The sequence below is a fragment of the Amia ocellicauda genome, chromosome 7, assembly GCF_036373705.1.
Source record: "Amia ocellicauda isolate fAmiCal2 chromosome 7, fAmiCal2.hap1, whole genome shotgun sequence".
Taxonomy (NCBI): domain Eukaryota; kingdom Metazoa; phylum Chordata; class Actinopteri; order Amiiformes; family Amiidae; genus Amia; species Amia ocellicauda.
Genome location: NC_089856.1, coordinates 29012465 through 29027507, shown reverse-complemented (window position 1 = coordinate 29027507; position 15043 = coordinate 29012465). Strand labels below are relative to the sequence as shown.

Here is a 15043-nt window from a genome sequence, read left to right as displayed (position 1 = left end):
CCTGGGCTCGTCTGTGAGGTTTGACTCGTAACAATGTAGCTGTGCAGCCGCACAGTTAATCTCAGTGGATTGGACAGTACACTCTAATATAGCACGAAGTACCTTCTGATTTGTCTTCTAATAAAACAACAAATAGATGTTTGCACGCTGATGGATCCCAAAGGTTGTACAAATTGGACTTTTAAAGTAGGATCTCTCCTAAGTCTTGCTGTGCTTTTGATCATAGATTTGTTTTATGTATTTTCCACATGTGCATGGACTCTTAAAGAAAGTGTTTACACCTAGTCTGCACGTAATCTAAAACTGTACTTGGTAAAAGCTGTATTTTGGGGATACCACTTTCAACAACACTACCACCACCAATATTATTATTATTATTATTATTATTATTATTATTATTATTATTATTATTATTATTATTAATAATAATAATAATAATAATAAAAATAATAATAACAATAGGCTATATATTCACCTGCAATCCTTTCTGTCTTCGATTAGGCCCTTCACTTCTCAATAATATTGCCTACGTAGCTAGACATTTCCAATGCAAAATATGAGCATCATTTATTCGGTTAATAAATTGAAATGCATTGCTCCAGTGCTGGATTGCTGGGTGGATGCTGGTCGCAGCAGTTATGAAGAACAGTAACAATGACGGTATTCATTATTAACGTTAAAAACCAAGCAGTTTCAGTGGGGAAAAAAAAAACAATATTCAGAAGCGTGAGAGGAATACTGGTCTCCATTATTGAGGTTTATTAATGTTGCTGGGCGGTCGTGCTTGGCAGGTAAATTTCTGTTGTTTGATCAAGTCAGATAAAAAAAAAAGAATAATCATCATCATTTCGGTAAGTGTTTTCTTTCTGCTGGACAACAGGTGTCTTTGTGGAAATCCTGCAAGCCAGATGCTGTGAATCTGTCTCCCATGTACTGCAAATACACTGTAAGCCTGTAAACTCTTTTTTACCCTTTCTACTTTGGGATAAAAATCAGCCAACTAATGTATAGTCACATTGTATGTTACTCAGCACATTTTCATGGTGAGGACGTGGATTTTCAAGGTAATATTAATGTACCAAAAAGCTAAAACATCAAAGTGCATTATATATTAATGTATAACTATATTTTATATATATATATATATAATGCATATACATAGAACGTAATACAAGAAAAACTTCTGAAAACATTCTCTTGTTACATTCTCACTTGAATTTTTCTTGTCCTTATTTATTTTATGTGTGTGTGTGTTGGGGGGGGATGAGAGATTCCATGTGTCCTTGTATAGTGTTTCCATGGCAACTTCCAGGGTCAATGTTTTTGGTTGGCTGACAGTTTAAAGTTAACAGCTTTGATACAGAACTTCTCAGCTCTGCTTTTCCAAGTGTGACTCTACAAAGAGTCGTTTATGGGTGTCAGAGAGTGTAATTCATAGCACCCTGCTCAGCCAGGAACTATATCACAAACCTGGTACTGGAGCCCCTTTGCGTTCGCTGGTATTTATTCAAACTGAGCTCTCGATTTCAGAACTGTCACTTTAATTTCCTTAAACAGACCTTCTGGCCATTATTATCCACTGCAAAGGACAAAAAAAGTTCTTTAAAGCACATCAACCGAAGTGTCAGTTAGGTAACGGAGAGTTTAGAAGATGCAGTGAGACTACCGGTCCAGGCTTAGTGATGTTCACACAGTGCGCTCTGCTCTCCCCATCAGTAACTGCAGTAACTCTGGAGCTAGTGTGCATGTCATAGCCAGTTTCTCCTTCATAGCATTATTCCTGTGACATAGCCAGTTCACCAATGCACTTCTTCAGATGGTGATGATGAAACAAAACATGCTCTCAGTCTAACCCTCCACCTGGGATGTAGTTCCTATCTTCTGGCCTCTTGTGGCTTCTTTTCTTTGAAGGAGAGGGCTAGAGTGCTTTTGATTAGGACAGGTGTTTAATTTGAGACTTGAAACAGATATAAAAGGAAAGCCTATTTGAAAGCCTGCAGTGAACTGCATATAAAAGCAAAATAGAGACTAGGTGTGTGCATCAGACAGAGAGAGAGAGCAAGAGCGCAGCAGAGAGCAGAATCTCTTCATGCAGGGAGTGTGTGCTGTCACCGTGCACAGTAGAGCAGACAGGGTTAGTTAAGAGCTAAGGAGATGGGGAGCTGTGATTTATGACAATTGTTATTTCAGGTAATTGTCTGGATTTGCAGTTATTTGTGGAACAGAATAGGGGTATTTATATTCTGCCGTGCATGTAAAATAAAATACGAATGTAGCTTTATTTTATTTTATATATAATTAAAGATGAGCCGCAGCAGAGCACAGTGTGCCTAGTGGTAATTAACTATGCCAAATATGCTGTAAATCAATTAGTGCATCAAGACCAAGGGTATTTGTTCTTATCTTCATTATCTTTTTTAAAAGAATCATTAATAACCTTATTATCTTCAGTGTGAGGCCTGCTGGTAGCGGGAGGCTGATGTCCCAGAAGGCACTGTGCCTAGCGGACAGCTTTGCTAGAACACACACAGAGATCCATTAGTGCAGTCGAGCTCAATCTGGGGTCTTGGGAGCTCTGTGTGCCCTCAGAGTCTGCGGAAGAGGAGGTGGGGGGGTTGCCTTGTGCATCTCTGGCATTTGAGCAGCTCACACAGTCATTCCCTTCAGAATCCTTTTGAAAATATGTGTGTGTGTTCGTATAGTGTAGCTAGCCTGTAGAAACTAGGGCACATTCTTTTCCAAATGTGTTACATATTTATACTCGCTGCATCTAACATTTCTGAAATGTGATATATTTATATATCAATTCCAATGTTTTATCTGCCTACTGCACATATCACTTAGTAAAAGCACTTTTGAAAAATGTCAATTCAGTTTCTGGAAATAGAACACTTGTCTAGTCTAGCTCCTAATCTGGCAAAAAAAACAACTAAATATGAGTTACTTATTAGTGACATATTTTTTCTTATCATTCTGAGTTGCTGAGACAGTTGATTATCAACAATTCCTATCCCTAGCCTAGGGAGAGAAGTAATAACTACTGTAGACAACAACAACAGTGTCATGAAAACTTGGTGCAACTTCTTATTATTTAAAGAGGTATTTTGCAAACAAATTAACTACACTTCTCTGTAGAGGGGAAAATGAAAACATTTACCCCAGCAAGAGCTACGAGGCAAACAGAGCCCTGGTGTGAGAGTGTCTCTGTGCATCTACTAGAATTAGAACATGTCTGATGCTCCTGTGCACTGCGCTGACTGTGTAGGAGTTCGATTCAATCTGATGGTCCTCATTGATTGCAAAAGTGGGTGTATAGGATCTCTTTTTCTTTTTTCATTTTTTCTCTGTGTTGTTGTTGTTATGGGTGTTTGGAGTGCAGCCAGGCTGGGCTTGTGCACGCAAAAGTCACGACTGATAATGACACTTCTGCGATTTGTTCTCTCTAGTTTTCTTGTAGGAAATGATTCTGGGGACTTGATGTCAGACAGCAAAACCATGTTATCCAGACTGGAGCACAGCTGTTTGCACAAGCTGTATGTTGGTTGTTTCCCTCATCTGTTTTCTCTCACACTCAAGCCTTGTAAATTATTTACAAATGTTGAGCCATGCTTTCCTCATGAGTGTTTACTGAGTAGATCGGTAGATCACAGTATTATTATGAAATGCATGGTTCAACCAAAGAGGAACACAGTGAAAGTGAGGGAAACACAGAAGAAAACCATGGTAACACCACAAAATGACTTCATTTCTCAGGACCTGTTTCCATAGCAGCAGAAGATTTCTACAGCAGTGACTCCAGAGTGTGGCCACCTGGACAATCGTGAGTGGTCAACCCCGGTACCCAGTCCAGTCAACCTCTTCACCAGTCTTTTCCAGAAGATAATTTGCAAAGTATTCTAAAACATTTTCCTGCACTGTGTCCTCCTGTCACTTACATAGACCTGATACATGTTTGTGATGTATATACTACACTGAGTTCTTCAGGGCTAATGACGTTTTGAGATGGGCATTGTTTTGGAGCTGTTGCGTAGACCCACTATTAGGTTTGCGGTGTACAAGAGAGGGCAGCGACAATGGGGATTTGGAAATCAATAAACACTTTAGTGCACATGGGTAATACGATAGCCGCCGAACAGAGTATTCATGTACGACAAACATGATTTTAATCAAGTTAAACATTTCTTATGTAATTAAGCTTGCAGCTGCAGTGGATGAATTATACATGCACCGTGAAGCCCCCAGCAGCAGAGAACAGGGAGCACTTGGGGGGAAGAGTGCCTCTGCAGAGGGAGGGTTTCAAAACGTCTTACCCACAAACTTACCAGACATAACAGCATCAGTCCAACCAATTAACACTATCAGCACTAGCATGTGGACTTATTCATTAATTATTTAGATTTGATCATATGGAAAAACAGGTGAAGCATTTGGCACATCGGGTATATAAGTTGATGGTGATGGGGATAATATATTCCTATTCACGTCTCTCTACTTTCAGATGTTGTTTGCTCACTTTTTAATACGGAGGTGAGCAGTCTTTAATGCTTTTGATATGAGAAAAATATCTCTATCTGCCTACCTGTTCTCCTGCGGTCCCGCCTGAGGCTGTCATGTGATCAGGGGCATAACAGAGGGGCTGTTGAAGTGGTTGAAGGCCCAGGAGAAGCAGCTGTGTCAGAAAAAGCCAGAGCAGGGAGCCCACAGTGACGTGTGGGTGTGAGGCTGATCTCTGTAAAAGAGTCTGAAGAGTCCTCCAACTCCCCCAGAGATCCCCCTCCATGCATTGCTCTTCAGATATTTTCATCTTTGCTATGGCAGCATTGACGTCACCGTTTTCGATTCTAGGGTCTCAATTTAAATAAAACTGACAGTTACAGATTTTAGCTTGAATTGTGGGTTATGTGTTGACAGAACATACTCTTTGCTAATAATAATAATAATAATAATAATAATAATAATAATAATAATTTTAGAATTTTGCATTATTAAGGAGGATAGCATCTTTACATTTTAGATTTATGGATTTTGGCATAAGGAATGAATAGAAAAAACTGATGTGTCTATCTGTGCCACCAGAGGTGAATTCAAGTCTAGGATGCTTGAGATATTCAGATCTCTTCACCTGCCCCTGGAATGAATGCATGCAGTGTTCCCTCCGGCCTTTTGTATGACTCTGCTGGATTTGTCTTTGCTCTCATTCTATGTACACCAGCATCGATTCCCACGGACCGCATACCTAAACAGGGCTGTGTGCATGCATTTGTAAGTCTAATGAATGATAATGTATTAATTTTTTTATTTTTGATAGCGTTTCTTTATTATTTAGTATTCCGCAAACTCGGCACTGCGGTGATTTATTGCGAGGGGGAAGGAGAGGGAGGGTGACAGCTCAATGTTCAGTCAAGCACAGATGCAGCAGCAGCTTGAGTGCATGGCGCAGCACAGACTAATGTCTGATGTGGACAGCAGAGATCTCACTCCACAGCTCTCGATTCTCTGGGCCTGGGTTTGGGAGGAAACGGGCTGCCTGTCCTTGTTTCGCCCCTGACAAACCACCCATCCACTCCCCCTCCAACGTGTAGTGCACACTGCGGACACCTGAGAGGGAGAGAGAGAGAGAGAGAGAGAGAGAGAGAGAGAGAGAGGCTGTTCAATATAATACAGGTGCTAGCACAGATAGCTGTCAGTCATGCTGTCTGTCACTCCATTCACTTTGACTCTGTCCAGACTGAAGCACAGTTGTCCCGGACTCTTACAAAGCTATCATCCTGCACCAGTGAGTTGTTCGAATGGGCTGTGTGAGGACACCAGCTATAAAGAGCTGTAGGAGTTTCCCTTCGTGTCACTGCAGTGCATCCTCCTGTCAGGCTTTTGAAATGCCCCATTTGAACTAATGTGAGGTGTCAACTGGCTTCTAAAGGTATGTGTTTAATTAAGCGTTTCCTGCCAGACTCTCAGCAGTGAGTCACTTTCTGTTGTTGTTGTTGTTGTTGGTGGTGGTGGTGGTGGTGCTACTGCTGTTGTGTGAACTGGGCTCCAGAAATGCTATCTTCCTTTGAAATACTTAAAAAGCTGGGAATTCTCCCTCCTCCCCACCTTGTCATCAGAGCACTAAAGCAAGTGTTTCAACTCCTCCTACACAGTCAAGTAATGGGTTGCATAAAACCTGTCGCTTTCACTGCCCTATTGGAAGAAATGCACATTTTGTCAAACGGGATTTTATTGCTGACATTGAGAAAATGATAAAATCTGACACCTGATGTTTGTCCTGCCTGAGTATACTTCCAGCACTTGTTCTGTGAAAGGGATTTGAAAGGAGGGGGCCTTTCAGTCACTGGAAGACTTAGGTGGACCAGTCAATATTCAAGGCCAATGCTAAGAAATAAAAATCCCAACTAGCTGGGTTTTGTAATTCATAGATCTGTGTGTAGTGTGCTTGTCCCACCAGCAGGGGTCACCCTTTGCACATTCCACCTGACCTCATAGAAAACAACAGTCCTATGAAAGAACACCCCCCACTAGACCTCTCTCTCTTACATAACACCTCAATCAGAGTTGGATTGAAGGGGGTTGCTTTTTCACTCAAACACAGAACGTCTACACACCCTTTCCACCTCCGCCTGCGTCATTTGGCCAGTTTTCCGTGCATTAGAAGGAACCGCAAAGCCTTCCGTAGGAGACTTCAGCCGCCGCAGGGTTAATGTTCATTCCTTTATATTCATGTTTTCCACTCTGCTGACCTTTGAACTGCAGATCCTTCCACCAGCCCCTGGAGAATCTCCTTCATACCGTTTTTATTAAAAAGTTCATTTTCAGATCCGATCCCCCCCAGGGCAGGATTTTCGCTGCCTTCTGTCATGAGACTTTTTTTTTAATTATTATTATTATTATTATTATTATTATTATTATTATTATTATTATTATTATTATTATTATTATTATTAATTTTAGAGGAACTAAAGTTATATTACTAAGTCCAGGTTGAAATATATCCATCAGCAGGAGGAATATGGCAGCCTCTATGTACTGATTGTTCCTGAGCAGGAAGTCTGTATCACCACCGCCCCCTTTTTCATCTTTTCCCTCTCGACTGTTCCCTCCTCCTCTCTCTTGCTGTCTTTGTTCTAATGTCTTGTATTCTTAATTGCCCTCTCTCTCTCCCTCTCTCTCTCTCTCTCTCTCATTGTCTCCCTCTCTTTGTCATTTCTATCCAAGGTTATTCAATCATATCTGTAGGATGAAGGGAGACTGATATCCTCAGTCACATCTCAGGGGTGCCTTTGAAATCACAAGCCCTCCTCGATGAGTTATTGTTTTTTCTTTTTCTTTCTTTCATTCTTTGTTTTTCATTCTGTTCTTACTTTTTCTTTCTTTCTTTCTTTCTTTCTTTCTTTCTTTCTTTCTTTCTTTCTTTCTTTTAGTGTTTTCAGTGTCTGTGCCAGTTTTCTCTGTTTTGAAAAAGTAACTTTGATAGTCAGACAGTCTTTCCTATCTGCTTGGCCTCAGTCTCCCAGTCCCTCTTCATTTTCTTCCCTTCAAGTCACTCTCGCTCTCTCTCTCCCCTTGTCTCTGCTGTTGATCTGAACTAATCGCATGAAGGGGCAGAGTGAGGTTTCCTAAACACATTCAGATGACAGTGGTCTGCTGGTCATGCTCTCAGACTGATTGAGTAATGTGTGCTGCTCCCCCAGACACAAAGAGAAAGCGTCTATACTCTCCTTTAGGAGCTGAACTGCTGGATGGGATTTGCAGATTGGAAAGGCTGAGATAAGAGTGAGAAGGGATTGCCTCTTCGTTGAAAATAATGATGTGTGTTATACTAGGAAGGGTTAAACGAAAGGGAATATTAATGCAACTGGTATGTAGTGGAGTGTAGTGGGGCTCATTGTGTGCATGGGCCTGTTCTGCGTGTGTGGGTGTCCAAGTTTGTTTGCAGTGTGTGGTGGTCTGATGAGGACTGATGTCCCACTTCCGGTGCTACTGCTCAGGACACCACCTCTCACCTACTGCCCTTTATATAACCCAGTCTGCCAGAGCTAGAGATGAACAGGGTGTGGGAGAAAGTGAGAGAGCTTTGGGCAATTAGTGGCATGTGTGTGCGTTCAGATGGAAAATGGTTCATTAAAATGTAGTGTGCGGCGGTCAATACTCCGATACTAACAGGAGGATGATGACTCTGAGCCCCCTGTGTGTGTGTGTGTGTGTGTGTGTGTATGTGTTGCAAGTGCCGTCAGACCCCTGCTTGGATACGAACTGTGGTCTCAGGCACTCCTATACACACAGCGACAAACTCACTCTTGCTAAAAGACCGGAGTGGAGGAACTACAAAATCTAGAAGGAATGACCCTCACAGGCTTTTACACACTAGGATCCCAGTTATGCATGAGTTATTTAAACCTGGCTGTACACTAAGAGAGAGGGCTCAGCATGAAAAAGTGGCCTGCAACTCAACTGACAGGATAGGTTGTTGGTTTGACCACTGTTGTGGAGCAGGGTTAAGGATTGAGCTTTGGTGCTGTGTTACTGGTCTCTCTGGATAGGAGCTGTTGGGTTAATTCAAGTAAACCTCTGTGCTTTCATGGGTGGAGTTTGCAGGGCTGCAGTGGGTGGCTGAGCTGGGACTTGGCCGGGGATAATGAGGCTTGGGTGCGACCTGCAGAGTGCTCTTTCTGTGAGTGTATGTGATCAAGGGGGTAAGAACAGAAGACATTTGCAGGAGAAGCTACTGTACCTTTCCCACCCTTTCTCGTGCTCTCTCTCTCTCTCTCTCTCTCTCTCTCTCTCCCTCTTACTCTCTCTCTCTGTCTCCATGTCTCTTCCTCTCTCTGCCCACCGCTCTGTCTCTCTCTCTCATCAGGAAGAGGTCTAGGTGTTTCCTCTTTTCCTTTTAGAGCTTTCTGTTCTTTATTACAGCAGCAACAACAAGAAAGAAAGCAACCCAGTCTTTCCCAAAAATGTCCATCTCCCCTTCTTCTTGTTTTCTGCACTTGGTTTATCTTTCTGTCTTCCCTCTTCTTCACCTTCCATTCTGTATTTCTGTCTTTTTCAATGTTCTTCCTCTCTTCTGCATTTCTGTTGTGTTTCCTTTCTCTGTTCATCTCTCTCTCTCTATCTGTCTTTCTATATCCCCATTCCCACACTTCCTGCCTCCTCCGTGCTTTCTGCCTCAACAATGGTGAGGTCTATCTGAGCCCCTCTGAGCACTGGCTGCCTACACTCTCGCTCCCTCTCTCTGTGTCTCCCTCCCTCCCTCCCCTCCTCCCTCCATGTCTTGAAGTGCCGTGTGCTCAGTGTTTACAGTCATTAACAGACTGCGCTCACAGGGAGAGTAAGAGAGAGAAAGAGAGCAGAACCCTTCTCTCTGTGTCTCCTGGAGTTTCCTTCCAGGGAGGTGGTTTCATCTGAAGGTAAGGTATATATGTATTGACTGCTCTCTCTCTCTCTCACACACATGCACACACACACTCTCTCTCTCTCTCTCTGTATCAGGGTCTGAGATTTGTCAGCTCTGGTTGTAGCCATGCTCATAGTGGTCTAGTAAGCAGCTGTTGACAGCTGGAGGCTTCTTAAGCTGCCAAGACTCTACAAGACATTGCTTTTGTTTTGGTTTTTTTTGCTGGCTTTTGGTTTGTCTTGCCTGTCCCAGAATCTTTGTCTGCGCATTAAGAGATTATGCCGTGTGCCCCATTGGTCCTCTGCAGGTCTGTGGACGTGCCTGTCAGCGCTGAGGTCCTAAGAGAGGTAACAGATCTGGGCTGCAGTGTTTCCCAATCCTCCTCCACCAGGACTTGCTTCATTCAAGTTTCCACATATTATTTTGGAAGTATGAAGTACATTTAGGTATTCTGAGTGGGAACGGGTCTTGCTCAAGGCATAATTCACACTGGCAATGTAAAAACAGATATTACATTATCTAATATGGGGGCTGGATGGGAAAGTGCCAAAAAAAAAAAAAAATCCCCCCCACAAACACACATACCCCCACCCCAAGAGGGTGATTCACTGTCCTGGACCTCAGCGCTAACAATCTGATTTAAAAGGGGCACTCCTAATTCAATGGAAAGGGGAATATCTTTGCACATACAGAGGAAGGGAGGGAATGAGTCTCTGAATTTTAATTTTAGAAAAGAATTTAAAAACTCACATAACCACAAACTCACATACACACGCACACACACACACACACACACACACATATATATATATGGTAGGTCGATTCAATTCTATTTACAGTGTGCAGCTTCCCTCACTGCTATCTCATCTTCACAGGATGGTCTGACTGTTTCGTGATTTCAGGTTAGAGACCTTTCAGTTCTCATAAAATATTGCATTTTGTTAAAAACTGAAATCGAGTTTTGTGAAACAAAGGCTAAAGTCAGAAATCAGTAACCATTTTTTAGCTTTGTTTTTAAGACCAAACGTTTTGTAATTGGATGTTTTGACAGCAAAAACAGTGCGTGTGTAGTGGATGTGCAGATCGGCATTTCTTACATGTTCTGTTTTTAGATGTCTTTCTTTTTCATTTTTCTCTATCTTTCTTTCCTACTTTCTTTGCAGTGCCCCTCATAGCGCACACACAGAACCTCTCTGCTCCTCATCATTCACAGTGTGGCTGGCTGAGGTTGATAAGCTCATTAATTGACCATGTGGCCAGGGAGCATTGAGAAAAGAAGCACAGAAAGATGTTTTGGGTGTGGTTGGGTCGGGGGTGTAGTCAGAAACTGTGTTGTGGGTAATTTCTGAGCTTGTCAGTGTGTGTTATTTGGCTGGTAACACATTTTATTTATTTATTTTTGGAAAGAGTGTGTTATCTTTCATGGTTTCAAGAGCCTTTTTTATTGTGAGATCAAATGAAAAGGATTTCTATAGCTAGTGTAGAAATAGCCTTTTGTTATTTGAGAATAATTTAGTTAGATACAATACATACATCAGTTATTTTACTACATTTTGACAGCGTACTCTGGCATCTACAGTTGCCACATTGACACATTGTCCTGTGTCCACTTAATCACAATACAATATTGTTTAGATGACATGGGTAACACCTCTCTCATAAGGCTTTACATTTTTTCAAACAAACCCTTAGCAACTATCTGAACGTCCTTGTTCCTTGTGAGATGTAGAATGTAAATCATTCAGCAGCTGTGTTTGATGATGTATAGTTTACTGCCCTAAACTCTGTAGGTCAATTGGTACACAATAGTATTAGTAATGAGTAACACCTTGTGAATTAGGCACAGCCTCCACCCCCTCTGGTGTCAGGGAGTCTGGCTCCTACGTTATCAGAAGCTGTAGGCCCACTGACCGGCGCACAGCCCCCCAAGCCGGACCCAGCTCTTTTTGGGCTGTATCCTGTGTGTGTGTGTGTGTGTGTGTGTGTGTGTGTGGGGGGGGGGGGGGGGGTACTCAGTATTCCACTCACTGCTGTGCTCGTCTTCCTGCATGTCGTCTGTCAATGCTGGCTTTGTAACCCAGGTTCTTCTTTGTTATTTGGTCTTATTAGTGTATATATGTGTGTGTCTCAGTTTGTAGACAAGTGTGTGTGTGTGTGTGTGTTTATATGTGTGAATGGGGTCGTGCTGGTGTGTGCATGTGAGCTGGTATAGATGGTCAGAAGCTACTTCTGTGTTTGCTTATGTGGAGTTTAGAATAGAAGTGTGGCACCTCGGTAGTCAATACCATGTGCTGAAATGACACATAATTACAAAGCCACATTGCATGGGCACTCTGCACATTGCTTGTGGAAATTCTGGATGCTATTCAGACTTTGAAACTGTCAGTGGGAATGTGTTTTTTTCATTATTTTTTTTTCTACAACAGACTTGAAGTGTATCATTCCATCATCACCATGTTTCCTTCCCTGCAGTGCTAAACACATTCAGATCATATTGCCTGTCATCGCATTGTTTTATAGACATTAAAAGTAGGCTGTATTGCATATTGCGAGGGCACATCCCCAGTGGTTCAGGGGGCAGCTCAAAGTCCTCTACAGCCCTGTGTTTTGTTCTCCAGAAACAGCTTCCTTTGAAAACCGCCCTCTGCGGCAGGAAATGACCCCTGAACAATCGCATTTCATGTGGTGAAAGTGCTGCAGCTTTCCAAATCTGGACAATCACACTCCCCACCTAACCTACCTAATCCCTTCCCCTGGACAACTCCCTTATAGTCTAATACCGCTCTCCTGTAATCCTCATTGGAACCACCACTGCATCCATATTTCATCAAATGCAAGGACACCAATCCTAACCCTAACCCTGAGGCCAACTATAACCAAACCATGTATTTACATTTAAATCTGCTCAGTGGCTCCTGTGCCAAGGGCAACATCATGAGCACTGCCACCTGCTGGGATTCACTGAGCCTGTCTTTTTGCTAGTTGATCCAATTAGGGGGTTTAATTGGAGTGCCTTGTTTGACAGCTCAAGGTGCCAGATGTATTGCCATAAATCATGGTAATGTCAGAGAATAGTACAGTTAAGCATTCACCCCCTTCCCACTCCCCAACCCACCCTGGTGTGTGTGTTTGTTTATTAGAAAGTCTGTTTCCTGTTCAGATTGACAGCTCCTCTCAGCAGCCTTCACTCAGCAGACTCACTTCCTGTGCTGAGGACGGTGCTGGGGGAGATGGAAGGGGGTTATTTGGGGTGGGTTGGTGTTGTAGAAGCAGCAGGAAGCAAGTCCAACCAGTACTTTAGTCACATAACTGAGCCTAAAACACTCATCAAATCCTGCCACTGTAGTTCATTTAAATAATTAAGGATTAATTAAAGTGGAAATTATGGTCTTTACTGTCTGTTGTCTCCCTGAGGCTTGCGACGATTTAGTTGCACCAGCTGTACAGGGCTTTATGAAACCATTTTTGCTAGTTACTTTCATATCGATAACCGTGCCGCCAAGGATGAATCTTCCATGTGCTTTTCTGTGGAGATGTTGGCTAATGGATGGTTTGCTCGCTTGGCAGAATCTGTTTTTCTTTCTCAAAAGCTGTTGTTCCCTTTCCGCTGCATATAACTCTTCTGCGGTGCTTTCGCTAGGCCCCACTGTAACATGATTCACGGTGCACTGCACTGAGATTGGGTGCTCCCCCATGATTCATTGCTATATAACTGTGCAACCTCCGAATTGCACCGTAACAAAGATTAATCTTCCAGATCAGAGTAGCAGCTTACAGTGGCTCAGATTTCTTCAGAATATGAAGAGGAGATTTCGCCCTGGCATCTGTTCTTGAGCTCCACGTTAGACAGCTGACTGAAATGTTTCTTATGAGGTTTAAGACTCTTACTGTATGTGCCAGTTTTTAAAGACATAATGTAGTGCATTAGGGGTGGTTGGAACCTGCCTTCAAACTGGTAGATTCCTCTGACCCACCCCCATCCCCTTCAATAATTCCTTGAAGAAGTGTGTGTTGTTCTGTCTCTGGAGATGTAACAGCTTTTACATTCTATTTACTTTCATTCCTCTATGTTTTCATATTTTGTGTCAATGCCGCAAATGTTGCTGGGGTTGATGCTGTTGCTGCTGTTGTCTTTTCTAAACCACTCCATTTCAGAAATGCATGGAAATGTTTTCTACCACCCGTGTAGTTTATCTTCCTAGAACATGCCAGCCGCCTCCATGTGTGGCTTTGTCGTGTTCTCTGTTGTCCCCCGCACCGCATCCTCCTCACTGACATTCCACTATTACTCAACTGGCCTGACAACAATTACTGGATCCTTGTCCGGCCAATCGGATATGTAGTGGGGCAGCACAGAACAGCTTGCTTTAATTTGAAAGAAGCCACACACACACACGCACACACACACACACACACACACACACACACTGCACTGGTGCTCCAGACAAAATTCGCTTGAGTAATCGCTCCAGTGTAGCTGAAGACAATTTGCAAAGTGCTACAAAAAGGTGTTTTTGCAGAATTAATAGGGGAAAAGAAAAGAAAAGCATTGTGGACTAATTTGACTATTAGCAAAACATAATGCAGTTGGCCTGTCAAATCCTCTTTTTAAACGCATCTCATTTTATTTGAATGAATATTTTACAGTATGTCTAAATTGTCGAAACCCTTGTGTTTCACTTCTTTAGCCCTGCACAAAGGAGTATCACATCGCCTCTATATGCATTGCATTAGAAAACACGGTGGCTGACAAATGGTTATGGTGAAGAGTACTTCATAAATGTGTGGATGGTCATTATAAAAGGAAGATGGAGAAAAATATAATTGTAGATTAACATTTTTGTGCATCCGGGGATCTCCCTTCCTGCTGGGCATCCCCTTATCTGTCAAAAAGGAAGTAGTGGTAAAGTAAAACTCCCATTTACCTGAAATGGAAGTAGTTCTTTGTGGCTGTGGCTTTGTGGCGCTGCAGGTGTTAGAGGGGTTCTGGGAATATCTCTAGATGGCTCAGTGTCTTTTTGAACTGCTACACTGACTCTGACCTGTGCAGCCTCCCAGGCGTCTGGGGGAGGTGAGTGAAGCTTGTGTATTTTTTTGCCAGAAGTTTCATAATGAGCAACAAAGAGCTGAAGAGAAACAGAACGTTATCTGTAGGTTCCTCCTTTGATTCCAAGGAACTTTACCCACTTCCCAAGAAGTGAGACAAATGTTTTTTTCCAATCTTAAAACAAAAAGCAAGTGTACTAGATCGTTCCCCTGAGAACTGGATGTGAAAGCAATAGCTGAGACAGAGGGAAAGAGGGGGGGTAGAGAAGAGAGAAGACAGAGGTGAAGAAAAAGAGAGAATGAGAATGAGATAATTGATTGCATGGCAGTTGGCTTGTGTCTCCATGCAGTAATATCCATTGCTCTCCCCGGCCTGTCAATACCCAATATAATTTCTCCTACTAGACGTGAAACTGTGGTTGTGTGTGTGTGTGTGTGTGTGTGTGTGTGTGTGTGTGTGAGAGAGAGAGAGAGAGAGAGAGAGAGAACAGTTTGTGATTGACTGGGCAGTGCAGAGCACTCCAAAAATATTCTGTCATACATCACCACAACTTCATCTTCAACTGCTGCGGAAACAGGCCTGCCAATGACCTTTTCAGTTCA

General features: G+C 42.6%; 1 protein-coding gene across 4 annotated transcripts in view; it reads left to right on the top strand.

The window, feature by feature from the left end:
• ece2b (endothelin converting enzyme 2b) overlaps positions 1-15043 on the top strand; it is a 48638-nt gene that overhangs the window by 660 nt on the left and 32935 nt on the right. Inside the window, exons 1-2 of one of the 4 annotated variants that reach the window (XM_066709031.1) lie at positions 9305-9407; positions 9702-9741. The exons of 1 other annotated variant lie outside the window; for it this stretch is intronic. The gene's annotated coding sequence lies outside the window, so the exon portion shown is untranslated. Of the gene's footprint in view, positions 1-9295; positions 9408-9701; positions 9742-10275; positions 10297-15043 lie in introns of those variants that run through there. 2 more of the 4 variants (XM_066709030.1, XM_066709032.1) reach the window with 2 other exon arrangements.